At 38.5% G+C, this 20319-nt stretch overlaps 1 protein-coding gene across 3 annotated transcripts in view; it reads left to right on the top strand.

The window, feature by feature from the left end:
* The window catches only part of Pced1b (PC-esterase domain containing 1B), a 132783-nt gene that overhangs the window by 6930 nt on the left and 105534 nt on the right, over positions 1–20319 (top strand). For all 3 annotated transcript variants that reach the window (XM_078014831.1, XM_078014832.1, XM_078014830.1), the window contains exon 2: positions 18694–18768. The gene's annotated coding sequence lies outside the window, so the exon portion shown is untranslated. The remainder of the gene's footprint in view (positions 1–18693; positions 18769–20319) is intronic.

The following is a 20319-nucleotide window of genomic DNA, read 5'->3' as shown; positions in this document are numbered from 1 at the left end:
GTAGTATTATTAGAAATAAATATCGGATATAAGACAATCACAGAATTCAGTTCCAAATTGGAGTTAACCAAGAGCCAAAATACCTGCAACAGACAATATGTACTTGGGGTATTCAAAAATTCCAAATACCTGAAGAATTTTAGATCTTACTCATTTTGTTGACTAAATATCTGATTCAGCAAGGTAAATTACATGCAAATCAAAACATAAATTAGGGAAAACAGTTAAATGGTCAGAGATGAAAATTCTTTCTATGAATTAAGCAATGATAACATGAACCCTGTGATTCATCTTCTCCATGGCAATAGCAATAAAGATTTATAAGAAAGGAAAGTAGTATCTCTCTCCTGGCATGCACCAAGGGTCTGAAACACTCTAATTAAATGCAAAATGGCAATGTCTAGAAAAAAAAAATGGTGATATGGCAAAATAGAGCATTGAAATCCCTGCAGTTTGGTCCCAGAATTTTTTGTTTATTAACTATGGGATATTAAGTGACTCAACCTTTCAGATTATCACCTTCTCCATTCATAAAATGGAAGTGCAGTAATAACGCATGCACTGCTTGATTCCACAAGATTGACTGAGATGAGAGATAAAAAGTGCTTTGAGAAGGAGAAAGTTGTAAAAGAGGATGTCTTGTTGCCCTTGTGCCTTGGACATGGCCTGATAGAAGCACAGATGTTTAATAAATGTTTGTTGAACCTAATGGCTGGGTTTATGTACAAAATAAACAAAGCTGGAGAGGTGCCTCACCACAATATGTTTATGCTAACAAAGTACAGCAGATCCTCATTTGGCTCAGCTCTGCCTTGCTCTCTGTGGTCCTCTGTCTCAGCAACTGCAGGCTGGAGTAAGTCCACCAGTCTGCATGCCTGGGCTTCTCCCAGTGCCTGGGGACTTGAAGGTGACACGTTGTGGGGAGCGTCCTCAGTGGAGACCTTTAGTTAGGAATGAAGATGGGCAATCTCAATACACACTGGAGAGTACCCAAAGGGGTTTTGAACTATAGGAAAAAGCAAAATAAAACAAATAATAATAATAATAATCACTCTCTCCAGTGAGCAATTTTGACATGCTGCTACATGCTTGTTACATTGTGATAAAAATACATGATAGGAAACCAGTGTAGGTTTCCTTGGCAGCTGTTGTGTAGAAGAGGTCAGGTGCCAATCTGAACAAGTTGCTGGAGGATGAGTCTGCTCACTGACATTTCCTTTTTTGTGGAAACAGGAGGATGATGGAAAACGTGCTTCTTGTGGCAGTTGTCCACATTTATTTTGAAGTAAGAATTTTCCATTCACTCAATTGTATTTATTAAAATGAGTCTACATATTTATTCTTCTTTTTTTAAATCCCGTTTGTTGGGTAGACACTGATACCTTGGTTCCTTGGCTCTATTTTTAGAAGCAGACTATCCATTGACCCAAGGAGTATTCAAATGTTTGCTTACTGGTTTTTAGGGTGAGCCTTGGAAAAATTGGGCCCTGGGCTCTCCAGGCAGGACCTCCTTGGTAGCTTCAACATAGCTCCTTTGGGCAGATCCAGAAACTTGGTATTTGGGGGTATCTGTTCATTTTGAACATGGAAAATTATTTGAAATATAAAAACAAAATAACACCTACTTATCAATTTAAAGTAATAATCAAGTGGATATGAACTTGATACTGGCCTAATCATTTTTCTCTAAAAAGCCAAATTTATAGATGCAAATATGCTTTGTAAATGTGGAATAATAAAGGAGAATAGTTTGTTTAATGGTTTCAGGCTATTATAGCATGACAAACCCATTGACATAAGAGGGATCTGTCTGCAGATTGGCTGCATGGGGTGTTGTCATCCCTGGGCAGAAGGTACAAAGCAGGTAATCAGTGGCACCCTGATTTTTTGCCCCAATGAGAAAAGTTTTCTAGTAAGATAATCTCTTTCTTTTCTTTTCTTTTTTCATTAGTATAATTACAGAGCACAGAAAGGTAGAGCAGCACCACATATAAGGTAGAATAATGATCATGCAGAAAGAAGCCAAAAGGACAAAGAGTAGAACGTGTGTCAGAAAAACATTATCAGAAAGCTCCTTGGAGAGAAAAGCCAGTTCCCTGAAAAAAAGTCATTAGAAGCCGGCATTTTGCAGAACCTCAACAAAATACAATTATAAATACGTATATTGAAAATAAACTGAGCAACATAAGCAGAAATTGAATTCTGTCCAGCTATTCCGATGAGAAGAAAGTTCTGGCAAAGAGAGTTATGAGACAACGTATGTAGCAGGCATGGAAGAGGATTATCAGAACAAGGGCTCCGTGCCCTTGTAACTGTCACCCAAGTGAAGAATCAGGACATTTACTAGCCCTTTAAAAGCCCTCATGAGTTTTCCCTTCCAGTTGCTAACCTTCCAGTGGCAACATTCTCCTGACTTCTAACCACAAGGATTAGTTCTGCCAGTTTTTATACTTTGGACAAATGGAATGAATACTCTTGGGTCTGGCTTCTGTTGGAGAAGTTCAGCTGATGTTTTGTGTGTCGTTGTAGATCTATATGCCTGAGAATGCACTTGCTGAGTCACAGGTCACATACATGTTCAGCTCCAGCATTAAATGCCAATTTTCCAAAGTGCTGTGCTGATTTATTCTCTCACAAGAGGTATATGAGATATCATTTTCTTCACATCCTTGTCAACACTTACTATTTTCCATTTTTTCTTTTTTCTTTTTTTTATTGGTTGTTCACAACATTACAAAGCTCTTGACATATCATATTTCATACATTAGATTGAAGTGGGTTATGAACTCCCAATTTTACCCCAAATGCAGATTGCAGAATCACGTCGGTTACACATCCACAATTTTACATAATGCCTAATTAGTAATTGTTGTATTCTGCTACCTTTCCTATCCCCTACTATCCCCCCTCCCCTCTCCTCCCTTCTTCTCTCTCTACCCCATCTACTGTAATTCATTACTCTCCTTGTTTATTTTCCCATTCCCCTCACAACCTCTTATATGAAATTTTGTATAGCAATGAGGGTCTCCCTTCATTTCCATGCAATTTCCCCTTTCTCTCCCTTTCCCTCTCATCTCATGTCTCTGTTTAATGTTAGTCTTTTCTTCCTGCTCTTCCTCCCTGCTCTGTTCATAGTTGCTCTCATTATATCAAAGAAGACATTTGGTATTTGTTTTTTAGGGATTGACTAGCTTCACTAAGCATAATCTGCTCTAGTGCCATCCATTTCCCTGCAAATTCTATGATTTTGTCATTTTTTTATTGCTGCATAGTACTCCATTGTGTATAGATGCCACATTTTTTTTATCCATTCATCTATTGAAGGGCATCTGGGTTGGTTCCACAGTCTAGCTATTGTGAATTGTGCTGCTGTGAACATCGATATGGCAGCATCCCTGTAGCATGCTATTTTAAGGTCTTCAGGGAATAGTCTGAGAAGGGCAATAGCAGGGTCAAATGGTGGTTCCATTCCCAGCTTTCCCAGGAATCTCCAAACTGCTTTCCAAATTGGCCGCACCAATTTGCAGCCCCTAAGGAGAGAAGTAGAAGAAGATCTTAGAAGATGGAAAAATATACCCTGTTCATGGATAGGCAGAACTAACATTATCAAAATGGCGATATTACCAAAAGTTCTCTATAGGTTTAATGCAATGCCAATCAAAATCCCAACGGCATTTCTGGTAGAAATAGATAAAGCAATCATGAAATTCATATGGAAAAATAAAAGACCCAGAATAGCAAAAGCAATTCTAAGCAGGAAGTGTGAATCAGGCGGTATAGCAATACCAGATTTCAATTTCAAACTATATTACAGAGCAATAGTGACAAAAACAGCATGGTACTGGTACCAAAACAGGCGGGTGGACCAATGGTATAGAATAGAGGACACAGAGACTAGTCCACAAAGTTACAGCTATCTTATATTTGATAAAGGGGCTAAAAGCATGCAATGGAGGAAGGATAGCATCTTCAACAAATGGTGTTGGGAAAACTGGAAATCCATATGCAACAAAATGAAACTGAATCCCTTCCTCTCGCCATGCACAAAAGTTAACTCTAAATGGATCAAGGAGCTTGATATCAAATCAGAGACTCTGTGTCTGATAGAAGAAAAAGTTGGTTTCGATCTACATATTGTGGGGTCGGGCTCCAAATTCCTTAATAGGACACCCATAGCACAAGAGTTAATAACAAGAATCAACAAATGGGACTTACTTAAACTAAAAAGTTTTTTCTCAGCAAGAGAAACAATAAGAGAGGTAAATAGGGAGCCTACATCCTGGGAACAAATCTTTACTCCACACACTTCAGATAGAGCCCTAATACCCAGAGTATACAAAGAACTCAAAAAATTAGACAATAAGATAACAAATAACCCAATCAACAAATGGGCCAAGGACCTGAACAGACACTTCTCAGAGGAGGATATACAATCAATCAACAAGTACATGAAAAAATGCTCACCATCTCTAGCAGTCAGAGAAATGCAAATCAAAACCACCCTAAGATACCATCTCACTCCAGTAAGATTGGCAGCCATTATGAAGTCAAACAACAACAAGTGCTGGCGAGGATGTGGGGAAAAGGGTACTCTGTATATTTTCCATTTTTTCATCTCAGTCATTTTAGTGGTAGTATTATTCCCTTGTGGTTGTAATTTGTATTTCCTAATGATTAATGAACTTGGGCAATTTCCCATATGTTCTTTTAGACATCCTCTTTTCTGAGTCTTTTGCCTGTTTTGCTGTTGAGCTGTCCATCTTTTTCTTATTGACTCTAAGACTTCTTTATATATTCTGGTTTGTGATATTTTTTAAAGTCATATACATGTGTGTAATACACATAAATTAATATGGAGATTAATATTTTCTCCCATCTGCAGATTGCCAATTCAGACACTTTGGGTGAACAGAAGTTCCAAGTCTTATCAAGTTTATCCCATTTTTGTTTTCCTTTCTTTTTATGTTTTTTTTTTGTTGTTGTTTGTTTATTTGTTTTATTTTCTATTTAAGAGAGAATTGCTATTCCAAGTTCACAAAGGTGTTTTCCTCAAAAATCTTTATTGTTTTACTTTCCATTTATTTCTGCAATCCATTAGGAATTGACTTTCCTGTGTAGTGTGAAGTAAAATCAATATACCTTTTTCCATTTACATATCCAATTGGCCACCACCATTTATTGAGAAAACCACCCTTTTCTCTACCGTGTTGTAAGGTCACTTTGGGCATAAATGTGTGATCCTATATATGCAGGTCTGCTTCTGTACTCTTTCTTCTGTTCCACTAATACCACTCAGTTCTGGGTATCATAGCTTTATAATCAGGGTTCCTGACATCTCATAGGGCAAGTCCTCTGCATTTGTCCTTCAAGAGTGCCTTGGCTCTTCCTAGTACTTCACATTTCCATATACAGTTTAAAAGAATTAGTCAATTTCTGAAAACAAAGAAACCTAAAAGGCAGACTTTGATTATGGTTGCTGGAAGTGTATATTAATTTGAAAGAATTAACATTTATATAATATTGAGTCTTCTAATCATAGCCATGTGTATACTTCCATTTATTCGACTCTTTAATTTTTCTTGATGCTATAATTTTCAGTCTTGTACATCTTTAGTTAGATTTATTTCCAGGTGTTTTGAGTGTTTGGATATGACTGTAAATAGATTTTATTTTCTCTTTGTTTATTGTCAGTATATACAGATATGAGTAATTTGTAGAAATTTTGTATGGACATGATCTTATTGGTTGGAAACAATGATTTTACTTTTTGCTTTCCAATTTCCATGACTTTCATTTCTTTCTCTTATAGATCCTCCAGTTACAATGTTGTGTAAAAGTGGCAACAATGGCCAATCTGGACTTGGTCCTAAGTTTAGGGAGAAGGTTTAATATTCTGCTATTAAGAATAATGCTTGCGGGCTGGGGATGTGGCTCAAGCGGTGGCGCACTTGCCTGGCATGCGTGCGCCCCGGATTCCATCCTCAGGACCACATACAAACAAAGATGTTGTGTCCACCGAAAACTAAAAAATAAATAAATAAATAAATAAATAAATAAATAAAAAGAATAATGCTTGCTTATACATATTTTATAGATTTTTCTGATCAAATTAAGAAAGTTCTATTGGTTAAATGTTTTCATCACAAATGAATATTCGATTTATTGGATGCTTTTCTGCATTTGAGATAACAGTAAGATTTTATTCGTATTTCTGTTATTATGTTGAATTATGTTTACGATATTTGAATTTTAAACCATCCTTGCATATCTGGATTAACCTGCCCCCTCAGTTTACAGTATCAATGGATTTGATTTCCTAATATTTTGTTAAGAATTTTTCAGGAATTTTTATGGAAAGTAGATTTGTAATTTTCATTCTCACAAAGTATCTCAGAATTTTAAAATAAAAATCATGCTATTCTAATTTTTAAAAAATCTGAGAAGCTCTTCTTTTATTTCTATCATCCTGCAAAATTACAAAAGACAGGCATTCATTCTTCCTTAAATATTTGGGAGAATTCATTGGTAAGCTATCTTAGCTTAAAAGCCAGGGCTTTTCTTCTGGGAAAGTTTTTATTTTTTAATTATGGGCTGAGTTTTTTAATGCCTATTGAAATATTCATGTTTTTTATCTCTGCTTCTGTTAACTTTGGTAAATCGCATTTTTCAAAGAATTACCCATTTTTTTATCAACATAAAGTTGTTTTTAACATTCCTTAGTAATCTCTTTGATATTTGTTTGATCTATAGTGATGTCCTCCAGGATATCATTGCTATTGTTGCTAATTTGTGCCTTCCGTACTTGTTTTTAGTTTTTTAGTTAAAATCGATCTTGTTAAAATTTTATCATTCTGTTAATCTTCTCAAAAAACTTACTCTGGCTTTTTTGACTTTCTCTAGTATGTGTTGATTTTTTATTTCCTTGATGTCTGCTTTTGTCTTTATCATGTCTTTCCTTAGGTTTGGTTGCTATTCTTTTTCCACTTTCTTATGATTAACACTTAAATAGTACATTTTCACCTTTTTTATTTTATAATACACATTTAAGGCTACACATTTCCTTTTGAGCACTGTTTAAGTTTGGTCCTATAAACTTTGAAATGTATATTTTTGTCATTCAGTTTAAATTATTTTCTAATTTTTGGGTTATCCATCTCATGTACTGTTTAAATTTTAAATAAAGTTGGGCTTTTTTCTACTTTTATTATTAATCTTTGTTACTGATTTATTTCACAGTAGTAAGAGAAGATATTCTAAAAGATTTCAATATTTTGAAATTGTTGAGACTTTAAAATATATCAATTTTAACAAAAAGTGTTTCTTTTGAAATGAGTATGAGTTGGTCACTAGTGGGTACAATTTTATATACATTTGATTTTATTATCCCAAGTAGTTATCCTAGAGATTACAACATATAACCTTGATTTATTACAGAATGGCTTAGTCTATTTGGGCTACTATAACAAAAAACCATAAATACATAGCTCAAACAAAAAGTGTCTTTCTCACAGTACTAGAGGCTGGGGAGTCCACAATCAGGGTGCCCACAGATTCAGTTTCTGGTGCGGGTCTGCTCCTCATGGATGGTGCCTTCTAGCAGTATCTTCTCATGGCAGATGTAGCAAACAAGCTCCCTACGTCTCTTGCATAAGGTCACAAATCCCATTCATGGGGCTCTAGCCCCATAGTCTAGTTGCCTCCCAAAAGCTGTTCACCTCATTGTCATCCCTGTGGGGTTAGAATATGCATATTTGGGAGCATAAATATTTAAACTACAACAAATCATTATTTTGTCATTCTTCTGATACTTGTAGACCCTTGGACCTTTCAAACTATTGACCCCTAGCAGGTGCAGTGACACATACTAGTAATCCCAGTAACTCAGGAGGCCGAGGCAGGAGGATTGCAATTTTGAGGCCAGCCTTAGCAATTTAGCCAGGTCCTCTGCAAGTTTCTTTCAAAAGAAAAAACAATGAAAAGGGTTGGGATGTGGCTCAATGGTAATGCCCTTGGGTTCAATCCCCAGTACTACTACTATGACGACGACGACTACTATTACTACTACTACTGCTACTAATAATAATAATAATGACAGTCTTCATACCAATAATAACAGAAATAATAAACTATGTGCCCCTCATAATTTTTGTATTCTTTTTGCCATGCAGATAAATTGTATATATTTATTTTATACTATAAATGACATTACAATTACCATTTTGTGTAGTCAATTGTAATTTATAAATATCTATTTATTTGCTCTTCCAATTTTTTTCCTTCCTGCCTTTCCATATTTCCATCTGAGATTATTGTTTTCTGCCTGAAGAATATCTTCTAGTTAGTCTGAAACCATTTTTATTCCACCTTATTTCTGAAGGATGATTTTGCAAGCTACAGATCTAGGCCAACAATCATTTTCTTTAGGCACTTGAGGTTTAAAACATTATCTTCTGGAATCCATAATCTCTGTTGATAAGTCAACTGTAAATCTTAGTATTGCTTCTTTGAAGATAGTGTCTTCTTTTTTCTTTTCTTTCCTTGTCATTCTGGCTGCTTTTAGGATTTTCCTTTTTATCTTTGGTCTTCAGTTTGTGACATGATTATTTGCAATTTTATCCTACTCTTGAATCTATGTAGTGAAGACTTTGTCTTTGAAAAATTCCTCTTCATTATCCCATGGCATGTTGTTTTTCTCCATTCGCTCTCATTCTGGGACCTCCGATTACATGTGTATGTGAAATTCTTCAAGCCTCAAGGTCTAGCTATTGTTTTTATTCTTTGTGCTCTTCCTTTTTGCTTCAAAGTCCTTTCCATTAATCTGGTTTCCAACTCACCAATGCAGCTCACTATCCTGTAGCTATTCTGTGTTCAATCTGTTGTATAACTAGTCCATTTGGGTTCCTAGTTTTAGATATTTTCAGATGTGACCAGAGGAATTAGCACAACTGTTCCAAAGCACGTGAACTACTTTCCCAAACCAATAGCTTCCTTTGCTCAGAGGAGCATGGGGCAAGCCTTACTTGGACAGGGCAAGACTGTTTGCTATGGCATAGAGCCAAGTTAAATAGTTTTTGGAGTATCTGCTTCTCCATCCTTTTTCTCCTTCTACTACAAATTTCACAAAAACCACAAACCATTAAAACAAACCACTGTTTTAATGGTGGCACAGCCACCACTCTGAATCTGTGAACAGTGTGCATCAGGGGACAGATCTAGGGACTGAGATACTTTTCATTCATTCATTCATTGGACTAATTTTAGCAAGCACCTACACTGTGCTTTGTGCCAGAAGATTCTTACATTCTCCAAAAGACCATTTTACTAATTGTTCTTTGGCACTTATGTTAGCTGGCTTTCCACTGAACTGAAAGTTTTTCACTTTCTAGTGATGTTCTCCTTTGTGTTAACCATTTAACTATGTTCTTTATCCTATTGGGGGGAGGCAGGGAGTGAACCCAGGAGTGCTTAACCACTGAGCAACATCCCCAGCCCTTTTTTTAATCTTTTGTTTAGAGACGGGGTCTCACTGAGTTACTTAGGGCCTAGCTAAGTTGCTGAGGCTGGTTTTGAACTCTTGATCCTCCTGCCTCAGCCTCCAGAGCTACTGGGATTACAGGTGTGAGCCACTCCACCCGGCTTCTTTATCCTATTAATGGGTATTTTATATTCCTTTTCTGGCAACTCTAATTTTTGGCTCATCCCTGGGTCAGACACTAGAGAAGCTTAGTCTCCAGCAGTATTCCAGGGCCTACACTTAACATCTACATCACTTGTCAGGAAGTAATTACATAAATACTCTCTGTATTTAATGCCTCAGTTTAGGAGGATGTTTATAGTACTGGTTTCTTCTTGTTTCTGAGCCACACCCTCATATTGGAGACAGGAGCCTAGAGAGTCACTGCCCAGACATTTCTGAGCAATGCACCTGCACTTTGACCCTCTGGTCTTGGAAAATCCATTTCTGGGCAGCATTATATCTGATCATTTGAAAAATTTTAGAAACATTTTACTGTCACTGCCATTTAGAGTCTATATCATATATTGGGCATTGGATGAACATAACTCAGTAATAAAAACATTATTTAGCTAATTGGATTAACTCATTTTAAAGATCTGTTCATCTTTAAAATTGATGTTGCCTTTACTTTAGAACAGAAGGATTAACTACTTATCAACTCTGTCAATATAGGGCCATGTTGATAGTGATGTAATAATGCATAGCTATACACACAAATGAATTCATCTCCATGTATTTAGGTTCCCTGTATCTTGTCCTTTTAAGCTCATTAAGGGTAGAGGCAGTTTTCTTATATTTTCTCACTCTTTACAGGTCCTAGCATAATACCTTGCATTGTCTGGATCAGAACGTCTATGGTTTGGATTTGTTGCAAAATCTATCCCTTGCTTTAAGAGAAACCAATATTTAAAAATCAGACTTTTCATTTAAAGGATATTATAGTATTTCATATTTTTAATAATTATCTGCTTTGGAGATGTATCTGCTTTTTAACAAATGCTTGAATTAGTTTCTGTTGTCTACTTTAGAAAATAAGCTTAGAGCACAGCCACTATGCAAGTTAATTGTGTTGGTTTAAAATATATTTGAGGGCTGGGTAAAGTGGTAAAGCACTAGCCTAGAATGTTCAAGGCCCTTGTGTTCAATGTCTAGCATCACAGAAAACAAACAAGCAAACAAAAAAATATATATACATATATATATACATACAAACAAGCAAACAAAAATATATATACATATATATATATATACATATATATTTGAGATAGAATTTAGTTAAATAATTATAAAAACTTGATGATGTAAGTTTGCACAAAATAACTTCAGTAGCAAGGCCAAGCAAGAATATTGATTTTTCAATAAAGTCTTGAATTTATTTGGTCAAATTCAAACACTTGCTGAATGGAATTTTTAGTTTTCAAAGAGCACTAATATTCAGCCTCTTGGTGAAATATTAATAATTTGAAGAATTAGGAAAAAATGAGAGAGAAGCAGAGGATCACGGGAAGCAAGGAACTTACATATACACTTTTTATAGGCAAAGGGAATTCAAGTCCTCTGATGGCCAGTTCAATTCCCTATCTGCATCAGCTAAAAATACCAAAAATAAAGTCTAAATACCTAAAAATAAATGTCTATGATTGTGTCTCTAGAAAGTACCTCCCTCAAAATTCACAGCTTAATTATAACTTCTTAAATGATCAGCTCTTCTCTTTCTTTTTCTTTATGGTTCTATATCACTAGATTTGGAAGAAATCAAAACACGTGTAAACATCTGTCCAGAGCAAACACAGTGAGTTTCCTGGAACCTCACATTAGAGCCATCAGTGGGGAGAGGAAAGCTAGGATGATAATATTATGTTTATTTTAGCCCTCTGCTTAGTTTTTGTTTCCAGGCACTGAACTGAACGTAGTTTCCAGAGCCAGAAATTATTATTGTTTATGTATCTGAACTTATTAATATTCTGCTTTTAGAAATCTTTAAGGTACAATAGATTCCAGGAGTATTTTAGGAACTTCTAAGTGGTGAAATTTAAATTGTGGTTCAGTGGAAAGCCAGCTAACACAAGTGCCAAAGAACAATTGGTAAAATGGTCTTTTGGAGGATGTAAGAATCTTCTGGCACAAAGCACAGTGAAGGTGCTTGCTAAAGTTAGTCCAATGAATGAATGAAAAGTACCTCAGTCCCCAGATCTGTCCCCTGATGCACACTGTTCACAGATTCAGAGTGGTGGCTGTGCCACCATTAAAACAGTGTTTGTTTTAATGGTTTGTGGTTTTTGTGAAATTTGTAGTAGAAGGAGAAAAAGGATGGAGAAGCAGATACTCCAAAAACTATTTAACTTGGCGTTATGCCATAGCAAACAGTCTTGCCCTCTCCAAGTAAGGCTTGCCCCATGCTCCTCTGAGCAAAGGAAGTTATTGGTTTGGGAAAGTAGTTCACATGCTTTGGGACAGTTGTGCTACCTCCTCTGGTCACATCTCTGTGATCCCTGCAGTTCACAGTCTCTGCTGGAAGGGCAGGCCTAAGTGACCCTGAACCCACCTTGCATCCCCTTTGCCCCAGTCTGATTAGGCCAGGGGTACTCCTGGATAGCAACATCAGATTCTGTCTCATGATTTTGATTCAAGTTACAGATTACAAGTTACAATCAGTGGTTGTGGACCACAGCTGAGAGCCTGCGTTCAGTTAGGGACAAGGTTGGCATCTGTGAAAACCCAAGTCCCATACAGCCAAACCCACTGGAGAGCAAAGTTATCATCAGAGGAAGCCAAAAATCTATGGGGAGAAGAAATGAGACATACTTTTAAAAAGTATGAGTCCCTGGATTTGATCCCCAGCACTGAAGGGGGAAAAAAAAAAAAAAGATCAGAATCAAAGAGAAAGAGTCAAAAACAAAAGAAAGAATAACAGAGAGAACCAAGACCAACCGGCCTGAAAAATCTAGCTTTCTATTTCCTAGCACTGGTCCTCTGAATCTAGTTGGACTTTGTTTCCTGCTCATGGATGTCTATAAAATCACATCTTTATCTTTACAGAGAATTCATCATTTAATTTCAGTTCATTGGAGTGAGACTTGATTCCTAGCAACCAACAACCTCTGTTGAAGGGACTTATCCCCCTCCTTGGGCACCCGGTACTTTGGTTCAACACTTCTCTCTGCTGTAAGGAAAGAAAGGCTCTGAAAAACACTCACTATCAAATACTTAGTTTGCTGACTCTTCGTGTAGCATCTTGGAAGAGCATAATGACGAGAAGGCCACATGAGACACAAGGAATAATAAGAATTCATGATGCCTTGCTTTGGCCTCAGCTGGGATGTATTGTAGGAGGAGCACCGAACACCTCCTGTTGTCACAGTAGCCGACAACACACACACTGCCTGAAAGGGCTACTTACTATCACACTTACACATTCCCCCCACGTCCCACACACCATCTACTACACCACCTCTTCTATCAAAACATAAATGACTTGAAAACAAAGGTGACATCCCCATATTATATGCTGAGCACCTCCATTCGGTGTCTAAGAGTTATGATGTTCTTTTGGATGGATGCATATCCTACGTATAATCTGATCTGAATATTCCGAGAACTTTAGGCCTGATGTGCAGAAACCCTTCTTTCCCTTTTTACCATTCCTTCTGGACTCCATCCACCTTTGAACTTACATGAGCTCTGCTAGAATTGTTTGAAGCCCATGAGGAAGATAAGAAATCATTATTAGCTTTTACTTAGCCCAGTGGGAAGGGAACCGGATTAGAGTTGGCCCAGTCACATCTATAAAGTGGTGGTTAAGGGAGTCACTATCTTTCTGCACCAGCACACCCTCCTATTCTATCTGTGCACTCCCAAACCAGGGTGCAGGATTCATCCCATGCCAATCACAAAGCTGCCTTTGCTATGGAGACCCAGCAGGCACACAGCCCAGGGCCACCAGGGCAGGACTGGGTGTGGGAGCCCAGATTGCCAAAGGCCCATGTGGTACAGTGTCCAACTATTCACTGGGAAGAGGCCATTCTCACAGACTCAATCTAAGGCTAATGAGGAAAGTAAAGGAACTTGGGACTATTCATAAATACTGTTTTAGAAAAATGATTTTCATTCATAAAGGAATGCTTTTTCTGACAGACTATCATTAACATCTTCTTTCCCTTTTCTTTATCATCAAAGACAAGAGTAATATTCAGAACACTGAAAAGTCATACACAGAAATAAAAGAAAATGATGTTTTGGCATGCTCGGTTCTCTACCATCTTATGTTCTTGTCTTTTCTGGTACAATAGTAGGATTTATTTGCTAAACATTCCAATTTTGCAGAGTGAATCACTGTTAAGGTAGAACCAAGCTGAATCATTCATCCTTCTGTCAATCAATTCCTTGTTTTCATTTTTCTTCGGTGCATTTATCATTGTACTAGAAAAGGTATTAGGAATCCTTCTATTTCAAGCACTTCTTCCTTTCATTTATTTGGTTTAGTTCACAAGTAGTACAGTAAAGCTATCCTGAACCTGTGTTGGTTCATATTCCTATTTAAAATGTTGGTTTAGAAATTTGAATCAGGCACAATTTTCAATATATCAGATCTAGTACCTTTTATATGGGAGGCAAGTGTTATCTGGAAAGGTAGGATGGAAAGGTCTTTTCTCACCTGGAGAAAGATCAATGACTATAGATTCTGATGATACACCTATGTCTTCACTTGTTTAAGTAAGGTTTGTTTTGTTTGAATATGAAGAATCCAGCTTACTCTGTCCCAACTTGAGTTCATTGTGATATGCTATTTTTAAGGCTCATCTTTTATTATTTATACCAGATACTTTCAAGAAAAAGAAGTATTAACAGTAAGGAACAAAATATTACTTGGAACCAAACTGTGATTTTGGGCGGGGGTCAGAGTATGGGAAGGAACGCTTGTCCAAAAGTCACAGAAGCTGAACACTGGTCACTGACAGTGTTTGGCTCACCATGAGGTGAATGGCTGCCACTCATTAGGGTTTTTTTGTGCTCCATCATCCCCCTCAATAAAATGAGTGCCTGATATCTCATTCTAAGACTCATTTACTGACCCATTTCTCATTGTTCATCATCGGACTCAAAACTTTTAACAAAATCTTCCCAAGTATTATGCATTTAACAATCCACTGTTCAGGATCCATTATATTTTCAATGCATAATCATCATTAGCCCTTTGAATCTTTCCTATTTTAACTAAATCGATGGAGAAAACTATGAATCAAAGGCAAAATTTGAATTTACTATGTATTATTTCTGAGAGAAGAACTTGGAGATATAATTTGTCCTAGATAGTAGCTTCTCTCTAAAGCCCAGTGATCAAGAAAGTAAATTCAAGTTATCCTTTGAATACATCCCTGGTTGCAGATTCATAGGCTACCTGCTTGTTAAAACACATGGTGTGGGGCTGGGGTTGTGGCTCAGTGATAGAGCACTTGCCTAGCACCTGTGAGGCATTAGGTTTGATGTCGATGAGCACCACATAAAAGTAAAATAAAGCTATCATGTCCATCTATAATTTTAAAAATATTAAAGAAAAATACATGGTGCATCAAAATAACATTTCAGCATCATTAGCTTTTCAGTACTCAAAATCATTTCAGTGCTTGGGAAAATCTGGTGAGCATGCTTACATGTGAGCATTTGATAGGATGTATCAAAAATGTATGTATACTATACTAAAGGATTTCTGGCATGCTTTGCCATTTTTTAGTTCAGTTTCACATCATGTCTTTTTCTATAATAATGACAATAATGGGTGAAAGGATAATAGATTACATAGCCATTCCCTCACCACCCCCACCCCAGATTATGTCACAATCTTCCAATCAAGGTGCTGCCAGTTTGTAAAGAGGCTTCATGACATCAGGAGGAGAGTCTGGGTGTCCTTGCAGGGTTGGTGCTTTACAGCATTAGGCTGAACCAGGATGATGCCATTATGGGGTCAGAAATAATGGATTACTGTCAGTTTCATGTGGCTCAAGCTATTTTGGGTTTGCTTTTCAGTCCTTAAAATCTTTTGTGCATCAGGTCCATTACCTAACTAACTGCTGAGCCTTGGTTTGTGACAGGAACGCAACATGTACTTTGCAGAGTTGCCACAAGGCTTAGCTATGACATGTAGAAGTATTCTGTTCGGAAATCCTAAATGTTCTGGAAATAGTTAATAATAGAAGGTTATTGTCCATATAAATAAGTTAGAGGATTTCCTCATTTTCTCCTCCAGCAATTCTGCATGTATGGCATGGATGATGGTTGCTATGGGAAAGAGAAATGGAAAATGTTTGTTGGCCCAACATGATTTTTAAAACCCCAATAGCTTTATAGGCTTTCTCCTTCTGTATGCTCTGGTATGTCCTAGTAAGGTCACAGATAAAGTCTGACATACTTGGTGAAGTATCTAAATAGGAAATGTACTGAAACAAACCAAGAACAGAGTTAAAAAAAAAAAAAAATCAAAGCCCTGAGCAAACATTCTGAACTTTTGGCAGCAGAATTGGGCTGCCCGAATCCCCATGACTCTCTGAGTTATTAATAGTGACTCACTTTGCCATATTTTGAGCAGATATATATTTATAGGTTATACAGTGTCTGTGTGTAGAGACTTGCAACATTTGATGGCCTTCTTGAAAAGTGTGTTGTCCCGGGAGAGAGTGAGACCAGGGTGCCGTCTTGTCATCTGGGTAGCACCTAGCTCGTTAAATGCTACGGGGAAAGATGGGTGCTGCAGCAAAGCCTGGAACACGGCTCCCATCTGCTCTGCCAGAAGCGCGATGAACTCAGGAGTTGCACAACAGTAGTAATTCGCAGCTATTTATGACCATTTTCATAGCGAAAGGTCTAGATTAGAAGGCTGTGTTTACATGCCGAGCAGCAAAAACGGTTCCATGAATCATCCCACAGTAACTTTTGGTCAAACCAATCAACCGAGTAATGAAAAACCAAGCAGCTGGTCTAGAAGCTGTGATGAACACACCTCATAGTTGCCTCCACCTTCAGGATGCTCTTCTGAATCTGAGATCAAATGGACTCCCACCCCCACAGGGTGCTGTGCCCATCATTAAGAAAACATATTTTTAGCCCATGTTTATTTTCTCCTGGTCATGGCTCCATTAGGTGACTTCAATTAGTGACCCCATGACTCATTTGCATCAAGACCGGTAAAACCCTTTCATTTGTCCATTTAAACTGACTTGAGGTTTTAGTTAATTACCACTTCCTGTCAGCCTGAAGGTCAGACTATTTCCCTTTGTTTCACTCAGCAGTTAATCCCCTCATTAAGGGCGATGGGAAATGAATAATTAAACATGTGCCATTTTCATAGTTCAGGTAGTGAGAGGCCCTCAGGTCCCAGAGGATGCTCCCAGAGAAAAAGTCAGGAAAGTGTTGAAGACCCTGTCTCCCCCAAACATGCAAGTTTCTATCTGCCTCCACGAAGGCTTTTCCCCTAAATTGAAGCAAAATGAAAACAGCAGTTATGGGGCAGGGCTGTGACCCTCGCTAGCTGTGGGACTTGAGGGGAAGAAGCTCACCTTTGACACTAGAGATTTTCTCCATTATATAATGGGAGTGATAATGGGAATTAAAAGAGCTTATGATGGTGGCTGCCACATAGTAGGAGATCAGTGAATGTTAGCTACGTGTGCTGTTCTCATCATCACGTGGGCAGTCACCTTCTGAGTGCTTGTGGGTTTTAGGCCTTAATCCAATACCCACTTGCAGAGTGTTTGGATGTTCACTGGGACAAGGATCAAGGGTAAATTTTGTTAGTTTCTGGAGAAAGAACAGAGGTAGCCACGTCTCTAGGGTGATAAGGAATTTAACTCCTACCAGATTAGGGCTGGGGATATAGCTCAGTTGGTAGAATGTTAGCCTTGCATGTATAAGGCCCTGGGTTCTAATCCCCAGCACCACAAAAAAAAAAAAAATGACCATTAACTTCAATCAAAGCACTGGAAAAATTTCTACCAAACTTCTGCTAGTTACTCTAACAGGGTATTTTGTATTTTTGAGGGTGGAGGCCTATAGGCAGAAGAAAGACAGTAGATGGGATCCAGAAGGAAGGGGAAGCCACCCATAGAAGCTTCCACTGGTGCAATCCAAATTCCTGACATAGAAGCCAGGTCCCACTACCTCAGCCCTCCCACTGCTTCTCCATTTCAGGAGGTCCCCCAGGGCCCAGCCAAAAGTAGATTGAGGAAGTCCTGGCCCCATCAAGAAATGCCTCTGAGTCTACCTTGGTCATTTCTTTTGCCAAGTCAGTCAGGGAACTGCACATAGTAGGGATGCCTACCTTCAAGATAGAGTTCAGAGAAAGCTCTATAGAGGAAAGTGGGTCTTAGCTGAGTTTGGAAGGAAGACTAAGACTTGGTTGGCTGTTAAATAGGAGATATTTCAAGTCAGTCAGTTCAAGAGCAGAATGGGAAGGGTCTGGGGTGTTCTTAAAATAGGAAACCTGTGAGACGGAAACAGGCTGCCTGTGGGATTGACATTGGCCAAGGCTGTTGATGAGGGTGGGAAGGTTGGATGAAGCTCTTGGACTTTATCCTGCCGTTGATACAGATGATAGAGGATGGAGGAAGGATTCTAGAGGGAGAGCGTAGTACTGTGCAGGCAGAATTGGTAGGGAGAGGCTTAATGAGAGAAAGATTAGTTCGAGGTCAAGGGCCTGAGATAAAGGGAAGCTGAGAATGAGAAGGAAAATACAATGAATTAGAGCAGCTCTATGATTATTGCAAAGGAGGTGGAAACTATTGCTCATTCCTGAGTCTTAAAATTCATTCTGTCATTGCTTTACCCCAAATAGTCATTCCTAGCTGGATTTTGGGGGGGGGAAATATTTTGCCATTTTAAAAAAGGTTCTAGTAAGAAGTAGCTTTGAAACTGCTCATGGAAGAATAAAAGTCACTGGGGGAGAATGAACAGAGTGTGAATGATTGAAGAGTGAACATGCACGGGAATTGATGCTCAATGTGACAAACACAGTCTCACAGCTACTTCAGTCCCCATCAGTACAGAGGAATCCTTTCTAGATTGTCCCAAAGGGGAGAAAAATATTATAATGATGTAGTTAACAAGTTGTATGAACTTGTAATTGAAAAAAATTATATCAGAAAATTAAACCTGGAGAACTTAAATATTCTTTTATCATTTTATAGAGGAATGACCAGAACAAAACAGTGAAGAAACACCCTGAGTCACCAGCCCATGAATATTGGATCTATTGCCAGAAGGTAAGTGTTTGGACTCTCAATCTAGTGCTCTTTCTGGTTGGCCACAAAAGTCCAGAGAGATCATTTCATGGCTGAATAGAAGACTTTGGTGGTTTGCCACAGTCTGGCTGGGCACAAAATCACGAGCCACTCAAACAGGAACAAACTTTATTTTTGAAACTCCCGCCAAGGCCTGTATGCTCCTGGGAAATTTGCCAACCCACACAAGCGGCATTCTCCAGGACACACACACCAACAGGAAATCCCTCCTCCGGAATTCCCTCCTACCGCACTTCCCCAACCAATGGGAACTCTCCAGGAGTCCCATAGCAGGCCGAGGTGGACAGCAGGGGTCTAATATCCATTTGAATGCAGATCTTAACATAATCATATCATCTCAATGGCTTGCTGGCGTCACCTTTCAACTGAAAATGCCATGCATCATTTTTACTTGGCTGTGGCTCTTAGCAGTGATTTGCATTTTCTCCTTTCAAAGTCAAAAATGTTTTGTTAGACGCATTTATGTCATTGCTCCTTACTGCATTATTTTTTCTTGTTTGTAGCATTAAATCACTAAGTGTGAGGTAATTCTTGTGATGAAGATAACTCCATCCAGGGTGTGAGTTGCACACACCTCTAGGCAGCCTCTGGCTTCCTCAGATGCATCCTCTTACCTCTTAGGTGTTCAGGGTAAGGTGAATTCCTGAGAAGCATCAGCAAACACCATCTCGGATCCCGCATGGATAGATGTAGAGCCACCTGCCAGAGTCCACAGGGTCTCTGGGTACCCCTCCCCTAGGTCAGAACCCCTCCTCCATCTTGGAGGGGGCCTCTCCCCAACAGGGCACACATTGACCTCAATTCCTGTTTCTCTGCTTTAGTTCCTCACTTATCCTGAGCAAAAGTTTAAAACAAACAAAAAAGCCTATCCAATCAGAGCAGGTTTCTTTTTCCTCCAAACCCTTTTTCTGCCTCTGCCTTTCATACAAATAATGGAGGGTAGGTTAGCGGGAGGAGTAGGAAGAGGACCCAAACATTCTTAGGGGCCTGCTCCCTTGTCTCCAGGCTGTAGCCTTCTCTCTAAGGCACCTTCCCCCCCCCCCAGACCTGTATGCTAAGAACTTTCGCTGGAGATGGTACACCCCAACACCCACCCTAGGTCACTGTAGACTGTTTTCCCACCATGTTAGTGATGTGCCCAAACTCCGACACAGGAAACCTTGATCAGGAAAGCTACAGAAACTCATTTGACAGAGGCTCAGACAAAGTGTTCATAAAGCAAGAGCATGTGCATCTGAAAGTCTGTGATTTTTAACATAACCCATAACATACTGAAGCAGGGGGATTGTCATTAGGATGTTGTTCCATTAACAGGGCATTTAAGAGACCTCTCTGGATGTCTCTGGCTTGATGACATTTCATTTTGAAATTGGGTCAAATAGAAATACAGTAATAGGTGGCAAGTGTCTTAGACTCAGTGTTGAAGTTTGAACATTGGAGAAACATGCCAAGGCAAGCATATAAAGCAGGGGTAACACAGACTTCTCCCAGGAGGGAGAAGGGGGCCCATAG

This window comes from Ictidomys tridecemlineatus, chromosome 6, assembly GCF_052094955.1.
Source record: "Ictidomys tridecemlineatus isolate mIctTri1 chromosome 6, mIctTri1.hap1, whole genome shotgun sequence".
Taxonomy (NCBI): domain Eukaryota; kingdom Metazoa; phylum Chordata; class Mammalia; order Rodentia; family Sciuridae; genus Ictidomys; species Ictidomys tridecemlineatus.
This window is presented reverse-complemented; position numbering and strand designations above follow the sequence as displayed.